Below are 19,333 nucleotides of genomic sequence, written 5' to 3'. Positions count from 1 at the left end.
CAACTTGTCCAACACCCACTGCTCATATTGTGTCCACGTACACACGCAAACACACAGACACACACTCAGTCTGTCTCAATATTCTGTGGAAAGCAGCATCAATGGAACTAATCTCTCCAGTAGGGAATTCCTCTTGGGCCGTCTAATCTTAGGTCCCTTGCAAACAGAGACTAGCTGTTCTATTGTCAGGCCTTATGTCAGGGTGTATTCACACTTGGCTCTAAATAGTGCCATCACTCTCTGTTTCCAGACTAGCAAACAGTGACAGAGTGAGATGTTGACATGCAGCTTTTGTTGAGGGAGAGAAAAGAGGAGAATGGCATCTAGTCTTCCTACTGAAACAGAGACCCACAGTTTCCTGCTCAGAGAAGGAGATGACTTTAACAATTTGCGTCTTTAATGAGAGGGTTGACATAGGTGGGGTTTTTTTTGCATTGAAATGGACATTTTAAGATCAGCATGCTGCTTCTTGTTGGGCAGCAGCACTTTTTGGACTGAGTTATCGAACTTGATGCGCAAATCAGTTTTTGTAGGTGTCCACGATATATATATATATATATATATATATATATATATATATATATATATATATATATATATATATATATATATATATATATGTGCATACATACATATATAGAGCCATCCTTATCTCTATTGCTCCCCTCTCTTTTCATTCCATTCAAAATGCTAAAATATTAAAACCAAAATTAGACTTTGGTTTGAAAGGAGATTATGTAGATGTTATATTCCCCAGTAGATTTAACAACAGACATTTATTTAAAATTTGATATTTTTATTTATGAATCACAGTTTCTCTTTCCTTCGTCTTTACAGCTTCATATATGCTGAAGTTATCGCAAGTGATGAACTGAATAATTTGGTTTGTTTCTTAGATTCCCTACCTCTCTGTCTGTTAGCTGTTCTGTCTTTCTGCCCCTTTAACTCTGTCTCCTTCACTTTCACATTCCACATGTCTCCCTCTGTTTTTCCTCATCCTTGTTGTGTTATCGCACTCATGGCCTCAGTGTCTCACCTGTCACCCAGGCCTGTACATGTGGTCTGTTGTGTAACACTGCTTTAGTGCTGTCTGTCTGTCTTTAGTCAGGCTTTGCAATGGATCCCCCCGGCAGGCTGAACGATAGCTGGCTTTCAACCATGTTCGCTCTGTTAGTTCCGAAATACCCATAACCCTGCTCTCCTTTTAACAAGAACAACTGAGCAATCCAAGCTTTGTTTGAAAATGAAAGCAGCCAATTGGTAAGCTACTGTAGTTTGTTGGAAGTTGTATCCAAAATTTACTGTATCTTAGTGATCTGTGTGATAGATTTTGAGAGACGATGCAGTGGCAAACAATCTCTCATTGCTGGTGCAGGTTATTGTCATAGACTTTGTCAAGACTATATGAACTGCCAATTCTTACACATCTGCTGTATGTACCGTGTGTCATGAAAGCTGAAGAGATGACTCATACCGCAATTGGCAAATGAATTAACTATGCAGGTATGCAGTTACGAAATTGAATACTAGGCATGTGTGCAAGGTTTTCAATGCTTTATAGTACTTCAAAGTAAGATACAAAGTTCAGACTGGTTAAAGTTTGAACAGTGCAAGTACACTGTAGTAGTATATTATGTCCACTTTATTAGCTGTTTAATGAAAGATTATGACACAGTTGTTCTAAAATGTGAAAAAGCTCAAATAAGAATGAAACTGATTTTTTTAGGCTGTACTGATGTACAAGAGCAGTTGAAATAATGTCCAGGCAACAATGTGAAATTTTCACAGTATAATAACCATTTCAAAAAAGATTTCCTTCCTCCTCCTCTTCTTCTTCTTCTTCCTCTTCTTCTTCTTCTTCTTCTTCTTCGTCTATTATTATCAGTTACTATGACCTTTATTAGAATGAAATCAGAAGGATATTTTGTTGAACAAACATTTCACAAAACATTATGTCCTGACAAACATCTAACTTGATAAAACTTGATGTGAATAACACTAATACATTAGAATTTATTACTGTAGAAAAGCAAATGTACAGGGTATGATTATTGTCAATTTTCATACCACAGTATACCTTGAAAATGATCAGCCCTAGTCTGCCCCAACACATTGACTATACATATTTGGAGCTATTATTGAACACCTCTTCTTATACTTGCAATTTCCATAAGCTTTTCTAATGTGGCGCATGCTTGTTTCCACACAGTAGTAAGATGCTCTGAGTGACACGAACAAGTGCACCATGCTGTTTGCACACGCTGGATGCTGGCGGTAGCAGACAGATTAGTGTGGCTTAATGTGCTGCTCTCGCTGTGGCATCTTAGCTGAGCCACATTGAGCACCTTGCTACAACAAGTTATTACATTTGTTTTGAAGCTAATGTTTTTTTTTTAACACCACACTGGTTTACAATGTGTTGCATTAGGTCACTAGGTTTGGTACTAAAGGAATCCTAAAAGTCACCAAATACAAACAGATTTAGGTGATCATTGGATTGTGTCTAAACTGTTACATGTGCATTTCAACCATTTGTGTCCAGCTGTGAGTCACACAATCATTCACTCTCTTATGACCGTCACTGAGGACAGTAAATCCTTAGTTAGAGAGCAACAATTCCGTCCTCCACTCTCTTTCTTACCTGTTCAGTAAACTGTCATCACAGCATATTTAGGAGTTAAGTAACCACATCTGGGCTCAGTTCTTCGTCCCTTTGTCTCAGTACCATTGTCAGTTTTCACTTTGTTCTTTATGGTATTTTTTCACATCCAACTCTCATTTATATGTTATTTACAAACTCCATCTTCCTGTGCTGCCTTGTATCTGAATCTCACTCTTGTCATCAGTTGCTCCTGGTCCCCCTGCTCCACATGCTTGCATCTCCTATGCCTTTCATATCCAGTCCTGCCATCTTTCTGTTCTTTTCCTAGTAACTAACAAGCTTATATTCACTGCAGGTCATGAGCGCTGCAGTTTTGTACTGTGTTGTAGTGTATGTAAATTTGGTTGTAGTTTGTGCGTGTGTGCATTATACTGTGCAGTATAGTGGCATGTTATATATCTGCAGACTCCAGGTTTGGACCTTGAACTGTTCCAGTGGTATCATAGGGTCACACTGGCACGGTGTCAGTTTCTATCTGTGTGAGTCTGGAGGGACTCTCTGTGTGTCTTTGTAGATAGGTGCTTGCTAGTGAGTGTCTTTCTCTTTTTGGGTGTCTGTGCGAATATACGCCCATGTGCACACAGAAGCTCGTCCTTCCAGTGCAGTGTGTTGCAGTGGGAACTCCATGGCCTCAGGCTGGTTAGTCTGTGCTAAATCAAACTTGTCACCTAAATATGCACCAGCAAATGGCAGATCCTTAACCATAACCAGGCTAGCCCCAGTGCGTCATGGGCTTTGCTATTATACACTCTGTGTTTGGCTTTATGTACTGATTTCTGGTAAAGCAGCCCTCTCACAGGGAGGTATCTCACTTCTGTACCTCCTCCATCAAGATTCCTATTGCTTTCTTGCTAGTTAAATAATTAAATGTTTCAAAAATGCACTTTCTTTTCATTACAAGCAACATTTAGCATTTCTCTGTAGAGTGAAACTGGTGAAAATACCTTCTTTCCTCTCATTCCACATACTGATCACTAAATACACTATCAGTAGTTCATTGACTGAAGGCTGATATAAGTGCTCAAATTTATTGAAACTGACACTAGGAATTTCAGAGTTATCAGTGAAGAAAAGTTGTCTCAGCAAGATGGTTCTGTGTTTGAGTTTGTTTGTTCTTCACATTTTTGCTTTGGCAAAAGTGCTCCGGCTTCTGTCCACAGTCCAAAGACACGCAGGTTAATTGGTAACTTTTGAGTACCTGCAGGTGTGAATGTTGGAACTTTGAACCCATGAGATTATCTGACTAATTGATTAACTGATCAACAGAAAAATCTCAATTTATAATCAAAATTTAAGTCTTTTTCAGGCACACATACCAAATCTTTCTCACTGTAAACAATACATCTGTTAATTAAGATAATGAAAATGATATAATTAATAAGTTAACCTTATTTGAAATATTTTGTTCCTGTTTTAATGCTATTAAAGTGCAGAAGAGGCAGACAACAGGAGAGACAACAGAACCAGTTTGCTCTCTGCTGCAATATAATTGCCTCTCCTCAGATCTTCACCTTGCGATGCTTGCCACAGCCCTGTGTTGGCCAGTCATAGTCAAGTACCGTGCATGTGTATGTTCTATAAAAAAGATAAGGCATCTAGGACATGAAACAAAATGACTGATCAAAGTCTTTGTGCCTTAGATACGCAGACACACATTTATATGCAGAGATATTTATAACTGGCAGGTGAAAACGGAGGGTAGAATCTAATTAAGGTCTTAAAGTGAAACTCTTGCCAAAATGCAACCTAGGCTTTTTTTGTGAATGTACCAAAGTCAAACCTTTGTGTAAAAGCTCAATTACAACGCAAGAGACACTTTTAAGATTTACCATATTTTCATTTTCGGGTCAAACTCATTTTCAATGGGAGTGCTACGGGCACTTTTATGATAGCATCAAAATTTTAAAAACACTCGGACATAACAAAAGAAGACTCGACACAACATGAAACTTTGCTCGTAGTATCGGCAGGGTCTCTACACATGAACACGAGCATTGAGAACATTGTTTGTGTACACAGAGTTTACTAAATAGAAAGTTTTTGAACTACTCACGTTAGCAGATGCTTGTTTCACTAGCCGCCGTCCTGCCAGCTGAGAAGTGTCGATTTCCGAATGCAGATTAACGTGGAGGACAGTTAAGGTGGACCGCTCCTAAAGCATAGTTCCATATAAATGCAGGGATAAAACATTGTTTTGTTGTTAGTGAAAAACAAAATTGACCTTGAAGTTGAAAAAGGAGCCTCATATAAGAAACAATACTAAAATAAACTGTCGGAAAAGTCACGTGGGATATCGCATTGCGTTATTGCCGGAAGACAGTGGTGTTCCACCTTAACTCTCCTCCAAGTTACGTTGCATTCGGAAATCGATACTTCTCGGCTGCCTTGACAGTTAAAAACAGCGATATTTATGCTATCGTAAAAGTGCCCTTAGCACTCCCATCGAAAACGAAAATACGGTAAATCTTAAAAGTGCCTCTTTCGTCATAGTGATGCTTTTACTCGAAGGTTTGACTCATATATATTCACAAAAAAGCCTAGGTTGCATTTTGTCAAGAGTTTCAATTTAATGTCTTTTTTTATCTTTCTTTCTGTGTCTCCCTCTGATTTTGCACTGCTTTTCTCCTGCACTGTGACACACACAACCTTCAGTATGTCATCTGTTCCTTTATATGCACATAGTACACTGCCCTTCCCTTGTTGCTGTGTTATATGTGTGTTTGTGTGGAGAGTGATGCACAAAGTTGAGATGAGACAGTGCCCTGAGGCCTGTGTCCCAACATGGTGTTGTCTCTCCCCTGCTGCTTGTACCTCATTGGTTTTCAGCAATGCTGTCACAACGAGGTTCAAAGGTCAACTGTAATCGCTTGACTAGGTGGTCTAGAAAGGCTGTCTGCGTGCCTCTGTCTGCATCTGTTGTTGTGTATGATAACAGAATGAGAAGGAAAATTCTGTCTAGTAACAGGAGAGCTGAACATTTGACAGCGGAGGAACGATGGAGACCAGGCAGCAATTCTTGGCAAAGGAGATAAAAAGGAAAGCCAAAAAGGGACTTCAAATGTAAGATCATACGTTGTGATTTGTCTAGATGAGCAACATTTTTCGCTATGTCTTTACCCAAGGTGTGACAATCATCTCTGTGGCAGGAAATTAAACAAGACCAGGATTTCGTATTTTATCCCTCAGTAATCCAGTCCAAACTGGGCCTCATGTGACTTAATGGTGGTAACTAGCAAAGAGCAGCATTGTTATTTGTCTGGCTTGTCATATTCCTCTTAACTTATATCCATGACAGGAGCAGAAGAAGTTTTGCTACTTTGTCAGCCTCATTTAAAACAAATGTAAACAAATGTTAATCACTTACTGTACGCGCTTTGTTCCCGTGGAACACTCCAAAGGCTCTGTATAAGATTCATATATTTTTTTATCGGATTAAGATTTATAAGTGGATATAGTTTTATAGATTTAGATAAAAATGTAATATTCGTTCAGACGATTGCTCTAGAAACAATCACAACGTTTGTTTACAACAACTTTTGGGTAGAAAACCCCTGCATAAAGCACTAGCCTACACATAATTTAATTGTCTTTTTTCATGCTGTCATTTCAAAGTGTATATATCTTATTCATCTTAAATACATGTTTGATCCTTCCATATGTCATTAATAACAACACGCAATTTACTTGTCAAAGAAAATTACAGCTTGTCTTTACCCCAAACTAGCAGTAGGTCTAAGATTTAGACGTCACCGTTAGCAGATATCAGTCTAAAGCAAAGAATCAATACATGAAATAAACACGGCAGAATAGTCCAATGTTTTACTGTATACTTTAAAGCTTTACAGTGACAGCTGAAAATTACAATAGAAATACTGATGTTTTGAGCATGACAACATGGTCGATTTAGTCTATTATAACATTGATTACTGAGTCTGTTGTCATTGATAAACCAATGGTTGTTGTTCTAAAAAGACCACAGGGGTGGTTTTACAGTTTTTTAGTCCCTTGTCTACAAATTGCATGTACTTTACGTTTGTTTTCCAAACCATGAATTATGAATTTTCCTGCACTTGCCCTTTAGTATATGTTTTACCTTCCAGGCAGGTTATTTTCATTAACTTAGAAAAAAAAAGTTCCCTTCTGCATTTGAAAACACACACTGCCAACAAAAATGACAGAAGTGCCTTATCAGTGCTGCTGTTCTGTCTGACTTCCCAGCAGTCCACATACACATCCTGTACCAGAGTGAATCCGCATTTATATATATTATGTACGTCTACAGTATTATATTCAGTACATCCTTATTCCATTATCTTTAATGCGGTGTGTGTGTTCCAGAGAGAGACAACAGTGAAGATCCAACACTAAATCATGATTTAACAGTGACAGCCAGCAGCTAATGAACCAGCAGAGTATAAGTAGATGCCAGAAGCACTGATAGCAGGAGCGTCTTTCTTTCCTCTGTCCTTACCTTCTGCGTCTCTCACATTCTGTCCTAGCAGACCTGTAATAACCACTTCTGTCTTTCCCACATTTGTTTTCCCTTAATGGATCTGTAATGTCACTCATTCTCCCACACAACTGTCTAGCTCAATTTCTTTTATTCACCCACCCTGCGTTTCCACATAGAAGTTTGTAATTCCTATTGCTCAAGAATGTGTTGAGTCAAATGTTTTCTGTGTGTTTGTGTGTGTGTGTGTGTGTGTGTGTGTTCACTGTTGATAAGCCCGCCCAACACTGTCCGGATCTGATTGCAAGTGTAGTGTGCTTACATGTGCGTACAAACATATACACCTAATCTTAGTCGTTCCTGGCCGCTAGCTGTACATGTGATACACCTTTCTGCTTTTGGTACAAGTCTGAGTTCATCTCTGTAATTAGATAAATTCCAAGCAGATGAGTCACCTGCCTGTGCTATATTTAATCATTTTGACAGGTCTGACCAGTCTTCGTGTGTGTGTGTGTGTGTGTGTGTGTGTGTGTGTGTGTGTGTGTGAGGGATAGAGAGAGAGACCAAAGGTTGCATATGCTAATGTTTGTATGTGAGATGTCATACAATGTCATACAATTACATCACAGTGTAGACACTTTATATTTGTGTGGTGTGTGTGTGTGTGTGTGCGTGTGCTTGTTTGGCTACTATTACAGATGGAGTCCATCGTTACCTGGTCTCATTGCTGTTTTATTAGATACAAGATGACTTGCATTTTCTTCACTGGTGCCACCGTGCTGTAGTGAAAATGTGTTGCTCAAAATACCTCACAAATAATTCAACATTAAGTAGATATTGATGAAGCTGGCTTGCATAAACGCTCAAGTTGTGTGAATATACAACTTTATACACCCACAAACCCCACCCCACTCATAAAGTCTCTCTCAGTCCATACTATGTGAATAGATAATAATAAAAGATAAGTAAAGGTATTTATAACATCATCTTCGTTTTTTCAGCATTATATTCATTTGAAAGGCTATGGAAAGAGAGTTCTTAAACTTTCCCAACACAGAATAGTGAGTATTTGGAACTGTTTCAATACTCATTTTCCATATTGGCCCACCTCCTCCTACTCGTCTGACTATTTAAGAAGTTATTTTATCTTGAATGCTTACTTGCTTAACACACAGTACATAAACCTTGTTACATGCATCTTTTATTAAAAATCTAACATTTAGCCTCAGTGTTGTGTTAATCTTCCCAGTATCAAACATGGTATCAAATATCTATATTTTTTAAGGAATTGTATGGGAGATAGAAATTCCAGTATCGTGACGATGCTAGTTGGGACGCTATTGCACTGACAAATATCTGTCCACAGACATAAAGACAGACAGATAAACAACTGGCAAAGTACTCTGTGGTCGTTCCCACTAAAGAAGTTGTCTCCAAGCAAACATTTTGCCATGATGACACACACACACACAAACTCACATTGTCTTAGCATTACCCACCCGACACTGTTGCGGTTCGTAATAAAACTCAGTGCTCTATCAGTGTGGGGTGTTGAACTCTGCTGTGTCATGCTTGTTGCTGCTCATCAAATGCTAGTTAATCCTGATAATTTACTTCCTGTGGACCAAAGGCCCTGTGTGACACGTCTGTCATACTGTAACTAATTGACCGGCTCATACAGAATATATGAGTTCCAGATAAGCAGGGGTGTGTGTATGGGTATGTGTCAATGATGGGTCATGACTGTCTGGAAGCATACTTTAGGGCTCATTACATGTATTTCTGTAGCACATTAACATCTCACATTTACCAAGTTATTCTGCTGTTAGATATGACAATTGTTTAAAATTCCACCTCTGCAACAGCTGTATGTGCCACTGTGACAACAGCAGCTGGTCTGCCCTGTATCGCCCTGTGTGTTTATGTGTGTGTGTGTGTGTGTGTGTGTGTGTGTGTGTGTGTGTTTGTGTGCGTGCCAACTACAGTACTCTGGAGTGGTGCTGTGTTAAACGGCTGATCTGAATAATAGATACAGAGCGAAGCCTCAAGCCTGTTAAAAAATCCATGAGCTTCCTTTGCACTGGTTTGTGCTGCTGAAGTGCAAGTGAAGAGAGTGAAAACGAGTTTATAGCTGGTGTGGGGAAAAGTAAGGATAAAATTTAGCTAATCACATACCCAGTATGTGAAGACATAATCTAAGAGAGCGAAAAAAAAAGATAAACGAAAATGGTCTGGGGGATCTATAGTGACATTTTTTCAGTACAGTATGTATTCGAAGAATTCTTCCATTGCATCCAAAACCATTGACCTGAGTTAGGTTTTCCTTTAACAAAAAAAAGAAAGGGAAAAAAAGGTAGCCAGAGAGGGACTTTGATATCAGGTAGGTGATATTGAGTGTTGTTTATAGTAGCCAATAGTGCTAAATGTTAGTTAACACGTTGCTGTGGAGCTAGGCATCCGCTTACTCTGCCCAGACTGACAGATCCCAGTGAACACAGGCTGACCAGGACAGAATAATACTTCCTCTGACAAGACGGAGGCCAGTTGGACTATAGGTAGTGCAGGTTACAAGCCTGGTTTGGCACCGGTAACGCAAGGGCTTGGTCTGCAAATAGGACCCCTGAAGTAGCTGCATAGCAGACCAAGCTAACCACACAATGGCAGCTAAACTTTGCAGCAGTTTGTTAGCGACAAAGCTACTGGTATCTCATTCAGTACTTAAACTGACCTGTCATTATCGGAGGCTGCGTATGGCCCCAGTACGAAGGTGTTCATTTGGAGGCTGCTAGCATTAGTTAGCAGTTATTTTAGCAACAAGTACGCTATATGTCCACACTTTCAACAAACAGCAGGTTTTCACTTTAAATTCTCACAGTTAACTACTGTAATTATACTTGAGCATGGTAGGTACTTATGTCGAATATTAACATAAACTCTAACAAGGTACACATGCTAACATGCTAACAACCAATATGTTTGGGTTAACGTTAAAACTGTAAATGCAGATACAGTATCATAAGGAATTTTACTTAAATATACTGTATTTTCCCAGTAAAGTTGTGCCTTGGTTAGTGTAGAAACACAATATGTTTCTGTGATATTCATCAATGTAATAGTGATATAATGACAATCATTATAGCAGAGTAGATGGCAGACATCAGTAGGAAAACCGATCTATTTTCAACCAAATCAGTAAACAAAGTTATAAAGTAATTTGCACACTTATATATGAGGGTTAGGGTTTAGCTGTCACAGCTTATAAGAATAATAAATGATGGAAAAATAAAGTAATGATACCTCTGCCATGGTCAAACTCTGAAGTAAAGGTCTAACCTGAAGTTATCTATTAGGCAAGGTGAGGTGTGCCAACTTGTTCTTAACTTGCTTACTTCAGTTAATAATTTCCCAGTTAGTTTCCCAGCATGGTCTCAGTGTAGCAAAATGAATACATTTTGTTCAGTATTTGTAGGGGACGAATGACTGCTGTGGAATAGCAAAATTACAATATTTGGATGCAATGAGAACATGTTTGCACTGTTTTGATCAAAACGTCTGAGATTTCTGTCTAAAAATTGAAGTACTGGCCTTCAAAAACCTGTATCAGTCAAGTCATTCCATAAACAGTATGTCAAGTGCAGTTCCCTGGTGGTCTGTGGAGAGAGTTGTGTGACATTAAAGAATAGAACATAAGAGAGAGAGAGAAGAAAAAGAAGAACAAGAAGGAGCATATTTTCTGGTCATGACCCTTTCCCAAAGATTTCCCACAGTCTAGTTTGGGGCAGTGGGGGAGGTGTGTTCGTGCGGGCGCGCACGCCATGTGTGTGTGTGTGTGTGTGTGTGTGTGTGTGTGTGTGGTTAATGAAAAGGATTGTGAAACAATGGCAAAGAGCGGAATGAATCACTCGATGCAACGGTTATATTACTCAAATGCAGACCACGCAACACACATGAAATATGTTGTCTGAAGAGAAAAGCTTATAAGGATGATACACATCTGTCAACCATCATGCTGTGACCCTACCTAGTTTGTAATATTTGTCCAAGAGTGTGCACATGCATGAAACAAATTGACGTGGCAGTCGTCATTGGTGTCCCCTCTGCAGCGGGACCAAGGTTGTTCATTTCTTGCTCAAGGACTGTCCTCTGCTGCTGAGCGACAACCTGCCTGAGAGAAACTCAGAGCCTCTGTGAAGTGAAACACGTAAATGTCTTTTAACAGCTGTGTGTGTGTGTGTGTGTTTATTTGAGTGACGCAGTGACAGTCGGAGTGCGTCACTGTTCCTGTCAACCCACTGCACTACATGTCACACATACACACGTGAAGGACCTTTAGATGGAAGAGCCATTGATAAACAGATGTTGATGAAAGAGGGATACATGTACTTTTGAACCATTTTTGCCTTGATGTTGCCTTTTTTTGCAAAAATCTCTAAGCAGTATTGTTTCCTTCAGCATTCAAAACTCCAATCCACAAGGCTGCCCATCGATGCTTTTGAAATCCCCAGAGCACAATTTGATAGGAGAGATAACGGATGAGATGAGAAAAAAAGAAAGGGAGGAAGGAGAGGGAGCGCGTGAGGAACTCCCTGGACTAAAATGATGGCACAAAAGAGGGAAGGGAGGAGGTATGCATGGATGGGAGGGAGGAATGGGAGGGTATTTGATGGAGGATTGTGTGAGAGCCTCATCCCTTGGTTCCATCAGCGTGTCCAAATATGGAGGCATCTGCTATTGCACGAGGCCCGTTCTCAAGACCTGCCACTGACCAGGGAGAAAACTGGAGAGTAGGGAAGGGAGGGGGGTAAAAAAAACGACCGGTGTGAGAAAGTTTAAGTGAAAGGAGGATGGCTGAAAAATGAGAGCACGAGACAGTGGAGTAGCAAGGCATAAAGATAGGTAGTCAGGGGCGTTGGGAGATGTAAGGTTTGGCAAGACAAAAGGGAGAAAAGTTGAAGGCGAAGGTGAGAGTGTCAGCTGAGTAGAAGTCGGTCAGTTGGAAGGCCAAGTCTGAGAAAAGGGAAAACAAGATGAAGCCTATTTTTAGGGCTTTGAGTTGTTTATTTTCTGACTTTTTCTGAGCAGCAAGATGAAAGTGAAGAATGAGAGAAAAGGTTAGAGAAGGGCCTGCCTTCATTTTCCATTTCTTGCTTCCTTCTCGAGGTTGACTTAAGTTGCTTTGATGCTTGATTTGGCTGAATAGATGCTGTGTGCCTCTCTTTGTCTCCCTCTGTATTTCATTTTCACACACGCGCTTACTTTTCTTGTGTGTGGGACCAGAGGGGAGGCGGCAACCTTTGGGTCACTGGGGATAGTTTTGATCATGTGGTCAGAGGCCGCCATTAGATCAAAGGTCATCCGACAGGAAGTGTGGAGTCCTGATTGTGGCAGTCTTCTGGGGATTGTCTGAAATGTCAGCTTCAGTCTCAAAGATTCACCCAGAAACTGGACTACTGCTGTGTTTGTGTGTGTGTGTGTGTGTGTGTGTGTGTGTGTGTGTGTGCTTTTACACATTTTTTGAGTCGGTATGCGTGGCGTCCGTGTGTGAGTTTGTGCACAAGGCTTTTAGAGGAATTGTCTCGTAGGAGTTTGTGTGTCTTCATTCATCTGAACTTGTCTGTGAATGATCAACTCAAGCCATATTATAATTTGTTCCTCGTTATGATTTGTTTTGCCCTTGTTTAATTTGAAATGGCAATAAAATGATCGAATTGTGAGGCTCGTTGCTGATAGTAATTTTGCAGGGGTTTCAACTAAATCATAACAACAGTAAAGACATGCCTACCCTTTTATCGGTTAATATCAAGTCGTTTGTATATTCATTTGCTTATTGTTTTTGATTTCTCTACTTAACATGCTCTGCATGTGATTTTAACTGCCTGATTATGTGAAAATCTACGGTACATGTTCATACTGATCATTTACATACATGCTCATTGACCATAGTCTGTTGTGTGACTAACTGTCTAGACTAAAAGTGTTACTACTTACCTTTCCACACTGATCATAATTTGTGAGGCAACTTTTTTATCAATTCATTGTTTATTCGGTATACCGAACAAATACAGAAAAACACCCATCACAATTGCTAGACGCCACACACGTTTAACATTTAAGTAAAAAATTAAATTTCAATAACTTATTGAAATTGTTTGGGGATTATTACTGTCGAAACATTCATTTATCAGTTGTTTCAGCACTAGTGCAATGTGTTCGTATCCGTATGCACGGCTGTGTTAGTGAGTTGGGAGTGCATTCGTAGGGGAGTCATCTTCTGATGTGTGTGTGTGTCTATGGTGTGTATGGTCTTCATGTGTACATGTGGAATGTGACAACTCAGCTCCGCTTCCTCTCCATTCATCCCTCTGTTCATTCATTGATTCATTTATTCATGTGTATTGACTGTTTAGATTTGAACTCTTAAAATTAGCTGGTGCATGTTGTGTGTGTGTGTGTGTGTTTAGACTTTGGGGGTGTTTTCTTACAAATGAGGGTGTGATAGGCAGAGGCAATCATACTGCAGTGCACTACCTTGCATGAGTCATACACACAGGAAATGCCAGGTTTGTGTGTGTGTGTGTGTGTGTGTGTGTGTGTGTGTGTGTGTGTGCGTGTGTGTGTGTGTGTTTTCGGGTGTGTTCGCTCAGATATGTCATCCATTCAATATGTCTCAGACAGGCAGATGCTGCATATTTCCTGGAAAGGTTGTCCTGTGTAAAGGGCTATGCCCTCTCTCAGGATTTGGTTTGTGTGGTCACTCTACACGTGAACGACCAACGAAAATTGACATGTAGTATTATTTTCTTATAGATTTGTTGCAGTGCAATACATGACTCAGATATGTCTATATTATTTTGCGCACCTGGGAGTATAGTCAGTATTTCAGATAATAACAATGTAAGCACTGTGTATAATACTACAGATTACTGTAGTTGTTTCCATGTGTACTTAAAGACAGGTGACAGATTAAAGGAAAAACTGGAATATATATGTAGTAGAACTTTAACAAATGCACAGGCACCTACACAGTGCTCTCTAAATTATCTGAAAATGATAATGATAATGACAAAAATGTATACTAACCATCATTAATAAATGGAAAATTTGAAGTTAATTAAACTTTAGTTCATAGTTATTTCACAGCCACCAAATAACAAAATGCTTTATGAAATATTTATTAAGCTGTTTATTCAACTAATGATGGTAATGCCTTGATAATAATTAATGAATACTGTGTAGTTTATCTAAACATTATTTAGATGGCCATTTAAAGTTGCAACTGATGTTAATAAACCTTTACAATTGCTTAATAAATGGTTTATAAGAGTGCATTTTGCAATTAACTAAAGTTTAATTAACTAGAAATGTAACATTTAATAATCATGCTTATTATAAAGTGTTACCCAATTCCATGTTTATGTGAAGGCCTTTGCCGTTGTCAGACATCGGGCCAATTGAGCGCCCCCTCAAATTGAGCAGGCTTCATTGGTGATGTGAAAGTTGTTTAATATTATTAAACTTCACTTACATCATAAAGAAACTAAAGAATGAGACAAAGCATACACAGGGCAGTGACAGAGAGAAAGTAAACTGAAACTTGACTTGATTCGTTGTGATATTAATACTTTATTTTATGTAGTTTGGTGGTTTACCAGTTATGCTGATGTGACTACAGTTGCAGACTAGTCTCTGACAGTAGACATAAACCTGTGTTGTGTAGATGAGGTCAAATGTGCGTTAAGGTAAGGCTGTCTCACACAGATCTGCTGTGTGAAAGTAGAATAAGTCTTAATGCTCACTAGGTCATTTGTGTGTGTGTGTGTGTGTGTGTGTGTGTGCACGTACAGGTGTCTTTGTGTTTCAGTCAATGTGCAGCGAAGGTAAGGCTGGCCGATTAATCGGTAAAATTGATTAATTGGAGTTTGTGGTTTAGGGTGATTTAAAATCACCATAAACCTTTTCTCTTTAATTTGCTCTGCCGCCGCTCCCCATGGGCTACCATAGTTCATAGTCGGCTCCACCCTCCCCCGCATTTACTTTCCACAGAGAAACAAACACAACAACATGGCAGCAAGCCAAGAGTTTGTTCCTAAAAAGGCACTGTCTCATCACTAGTTTGGTTTTGTAGCATCAGACCTTGAACAAAAAAAGGCTGTTGCAACTAAAGGCAGGGGACCGCCCCATTTAATTCAGCATCACAAACAGACGCCTGCATCACAGTGGGACACTTGTTGTTCAATACGAGATGTACAAGACGTGGCAGCCCACAAACACCCGCTAAAAAGCAGCCAACATTAGCAGAATCATTTAATCATCGTGTCTCGTATGACGACAAAAGGGCCCGGTGGATAGCTTTTATGTATGGAGTCACGTTGCATATCGCTAAAGATACGGTGCCCGTATATACAGTGGAAAAGCCGGAGGTTCATCCACATGCTGAAAATGTTTGACCCCATATTTCTGCTACAAAGCCGCAGTGGGGCATGTCTCAAGCCAGAGGTAGTAGACAGGCTCGTCTTCCTGGCCAAAAATGTGTTAAATAGACAGCAAGCACACACCTCATGTCCTGTACATTTCCAACATGTCATGTTTACTATGCAGTGCATGCAGATGTTTAATTTAGTTTACATTTCTTCAGGGATACAAAATATTGTTTGTAAACAAAAGGCACCTTTTACAAAAAATGTATTTAATGAAAGTTATGTTCACACTTTATCAATACCAATGGGCAAACTTGTCTGTTTTTATAAAAACATGCAATCTGACAAGTTAAATCAGACCCTAACCCTAACCCATAAACCAGAGATTCAATTTTGAGGCCATGTTGCCCAGCCCTAAGTAAAGGACATAGCAAGCTTGAAAACTTATTCGACCCAATAGGACGACTTGATCTGAACCCCAGTACACCCTAAAGTAGTTAGATGTGAATGCATCAAGTCTATCTCATTATGTCTCAGTGGATGTACATACTGTGTGGGCATTTCTTTTTCTTGGCCTGAGTGTGTGTGTTTGTATCTTTGTTTATTGTAGTGGCAGCAGCTGTCCTCAGCTGAACCCTCCAGCCGGCTGGTCTGAATAAATCAATAAAAACCATTGAGCAGCATTGAGACTTTAGAGTGCTGGTGTCAGTTTCTTTCCCAGAGTGCTGCATTTACAGAGCCTGGAGAGGATCAATATGAAAGGCACACACAAACACACACACACAAAAGCTCAACATTGTGTTTCAATGACTTCGGCTGCACAAACTCAGTAGTAAAGGATTAGCTTTGGTTATGCCTCAGAGCTCGGATAAACACACAGAAGATCCCGTACGTGTGGCACACGTGTGTGTATACAGAGAAGTAGCTGTCTCTCGATATACACACATTAACCTACTGTGCACTTGTTGGTCGGAAAACTGCAATTTTTCAGTGCCTATTTTTTGTCAAACCTTTAAACACCCTAACATTTCAAGGCCTGTTTTAGAGTTTATAGCGGCCTGTTGATAAAGTTAGAAAGCTGAAATCGAAGTAGACAAGGAATGTGGGTTATGTGAGGCATGCTAAACTCAGTGACCTTCAAAGTACTCTCGGCCTCTTCCTCCCCCTCGCCATCCCTCCGCCGTTTGCCACTCTGCTTTCCCTATCACCTCTGTGTCTCTAACTTGTCAGCATTTTCCCTCTCCCGCTGTACGCAAGCTAGAGTAAGAGGGAAGACCTCTAAATACATGTCCGTAGTCATCGTCCACACTACACTAGCTTGAGTGATTTCCGGCCTTTGCTAAATAACTTTTCTTTTTATATTCAAGAAATGAATCATTTGAGGTACTTTTACCACTTCAAACTGGAAGTTTGGAAGCTGGATGCTATATGTATACTGCTACCTTTGTCTTAGGAGTTTTCTTAGTGAAAGTCAGAAAGAAGCTGAATTAATTAATCCACTTCTGCATTTGCTTCAGTGCTCAGGTGTGATGGCAGCCGCTTCAGTGGCACTTCGTTTTTATTCATTGAGGTTTCCTGCTCAGCCATATCCTGAGGTTGTTTTTACGACATACAAGTTAACAAATCTATTTTCAGATATTCAAATCAGAATTGTAGAAACTAACACACATGACAAATCAAAGGAAAAAGTGTTGGTCCAAGAGCCAAAGGGGCAGCTATAACGCTGCTCGGCATATTGTTGGCACAGTCTCAAAAATTCTACTGGAAGGATGAACGGAAGGATCGGAAAGAGGTCTTTTGACGATGGTTGTGAGGAGTGCTGTCTAACACGTCACTCAAAAGTCTCCTGTATGCTTTCAGTTAGGTTAAGGTCTGGTCATTTATTTAACATAATTTCAAGAGCAAAATAGGAAGAGGCACACAAGGAATTATTGGGCAATTCAAAGCTATATGCTACACTTGAAGACTCCTGTTAACATCCAGTAAAATCTGATAGAGTGCACAACTTTTGCCTAAGAGCTCATGGACGGCAGGGACAAGTAGTGAACCTTTGCGTGACATATGCTAGTGTGCATGTGTGTGGGTTGAGGTCTCAGAAAAATGGCCTTTGTCGCCTGCTTGGCACAAACCCTTAGTTAGGGCTGTTGTTTGGCTTGAAGGCAGAGGACATCTGCCAAGTCTACTCTGTCCAAGGCCCCCGGAACAAGACTCGTAGTGCTTCTAGACTCCAAAGATAAGTTCATTGTTAGTAATGCATTCACAACTAATTTAATTTTAGCAGGGACAGGGAGGCAGGACAAAAAGCTGTGGTGAAACTTAATCGCGCCCATTGGTTCCACAGTGGACATCTTAACCTTTGATGTATGTTTTTTATCTGCAGCTTAAGCCAAATTAACCCTGTTTCAGTGAAACAATAACACACCAAATCATACAAATTGACATTAGTTCTGCCAATAATGAGATCAGTTTTTGTCTCGTTCCTGAAAGAGAAACCCTGGGCTGGTAGCAGTGGCGCCATTACAGCAGCCGCTCTACAAAATGTTCCTGTTAGTTACAATATTACTACATTAGATTTCTGCAAGATTTCACCGTCTCGCTAAAAGGTGGAATATAAGTGAAGATGGTAGGAGAAAAGGAGTAACTCGAACAGAGAGGAGGAGGATGAGCAGAGATTGAGCGATATTAAAAAAATGGTAAATGCATCCAGTGAGAGGAGAGACAGGAAGACATGAGGGGGAGTCAAAGGGCTGTGTGTGTGCGTGCGTGTGTATGTGCGTGTGTTAGATTCACTAAAAATGTTGAAAGTATACTGTAGTACACAAAACAATTTACGAGCACACCCACTCAGCATCAGACTGACGCACATGCTTTCACATATGGGTCGGATGCTCATCAGTCACACTTACACAAACTGACACATCATCACACATATTTCCTTTTCTGTTTGATTAAAAAACAGCATGTCGGTTTACCTGACACACAGCCGGGTCAAGAGGAGTTACGATGATCCATCCAGTGAAACTCCTCTTGACTCCTCTTTTCTCATTTTGGGAACATTCAATACTTTTTTCTGTACAACTGTGGAATTCTTTTGTGCCTCCAACAGAGAGCAATCCCATACATGTGTTTGAACCATGACAGATCCTAGAGCTTGTGTTGCTCTGTTCACGTAGAAAATACTTCTTCACATCATGCACCAAAGGGAACAGAGTTAAGGTTTAATTCTGCTTGTGTGGCAGCACCAACTTTTTAACTTTTTTGTGTTCTTACATTTTTTATTTATATCTTTTTTTATTCAAGTTTTGCCCAGCAATCCCACAGATGATTTACAAACGAAGTAGATAACATGTCCAGTGTACATGCCAAGTATAGTTACTAAATTGGAACAGAATCAAAGCTACATTTTTGCATAGAAAGGGCCAGAGTTGCAAGTTTATTCTATACTATGAGTAACACATATTAAAGGGGACAAATTATGCTGATTTTCAGGTTCATTCTTTCAATTTGGGTTAATACCAGAATAGGTTTACATGCAGACATTTCAAAGGTAGCTCTCAAGTGGTGGGTGGGGATACTTAGACACTCAAGCACTGAAAAATATTACTGAAAGGCTGAATTACCCTAATTTTAAAGGTTGAAATGATCTGTGGTAAATATATGAAAAATCTTTACATTTTTACATAGCTGAGTCTGGCGTACAAAATAATACTGTATATTTGTCCAGGACGTCTTTATCTCACATACCTATTGATGCAGAAATGGGCTGCAGTAAAGTTGCTACAATGACACAGAAGTAATATTGGG

General features: G+C 39.8%; 1 protein-coding gene and 1 long non-coding RNA gene across 3 annotated transcripts in view; one reads left to right on the top strand and one right to left on the bottom strand.

Annotated features, from left to right (window-relative positions):
• Positions 1 to 19,333, top strand: part of LOC115585445 (adenylate cyclase 9) — a 44,533-nt gene that overhangs the window by 6,715 nt on the left and 18,485 nt on the right. The window lies entirely within an intron of this gene.
• LOC115585465 (uncharacterized) lies at positions 956 to 7,316 on the bottom strand. Its single transcript, XR_003984712.1, has 3 exons — positions 7,134 to 7,316; positions 4,716 to 4,814; positions 956 to 1,895 (listed from the first exon to the last, which is right to left on the bottom strand). It is a non-coding gene; the product is annotated as an uncharacterized LOC115585465 (long non-coding RNA).

This window comes from Sparus aurata, chromosome 1, assembly GCF_900880675.1.
Source record: "Sparus aurata chromosome 1, fSpaAur1.1, whole genome shotgun sequence".
NCBI classification, from domain to species: Eukaryota; Metazoa; Chordata; class Actinopteri; order Spariformes; family Sparidae; genus Sparus; species Sparus aurata.
This window is presented reverse-complemented; position numbering and strand designations above follow the sequence as displayed.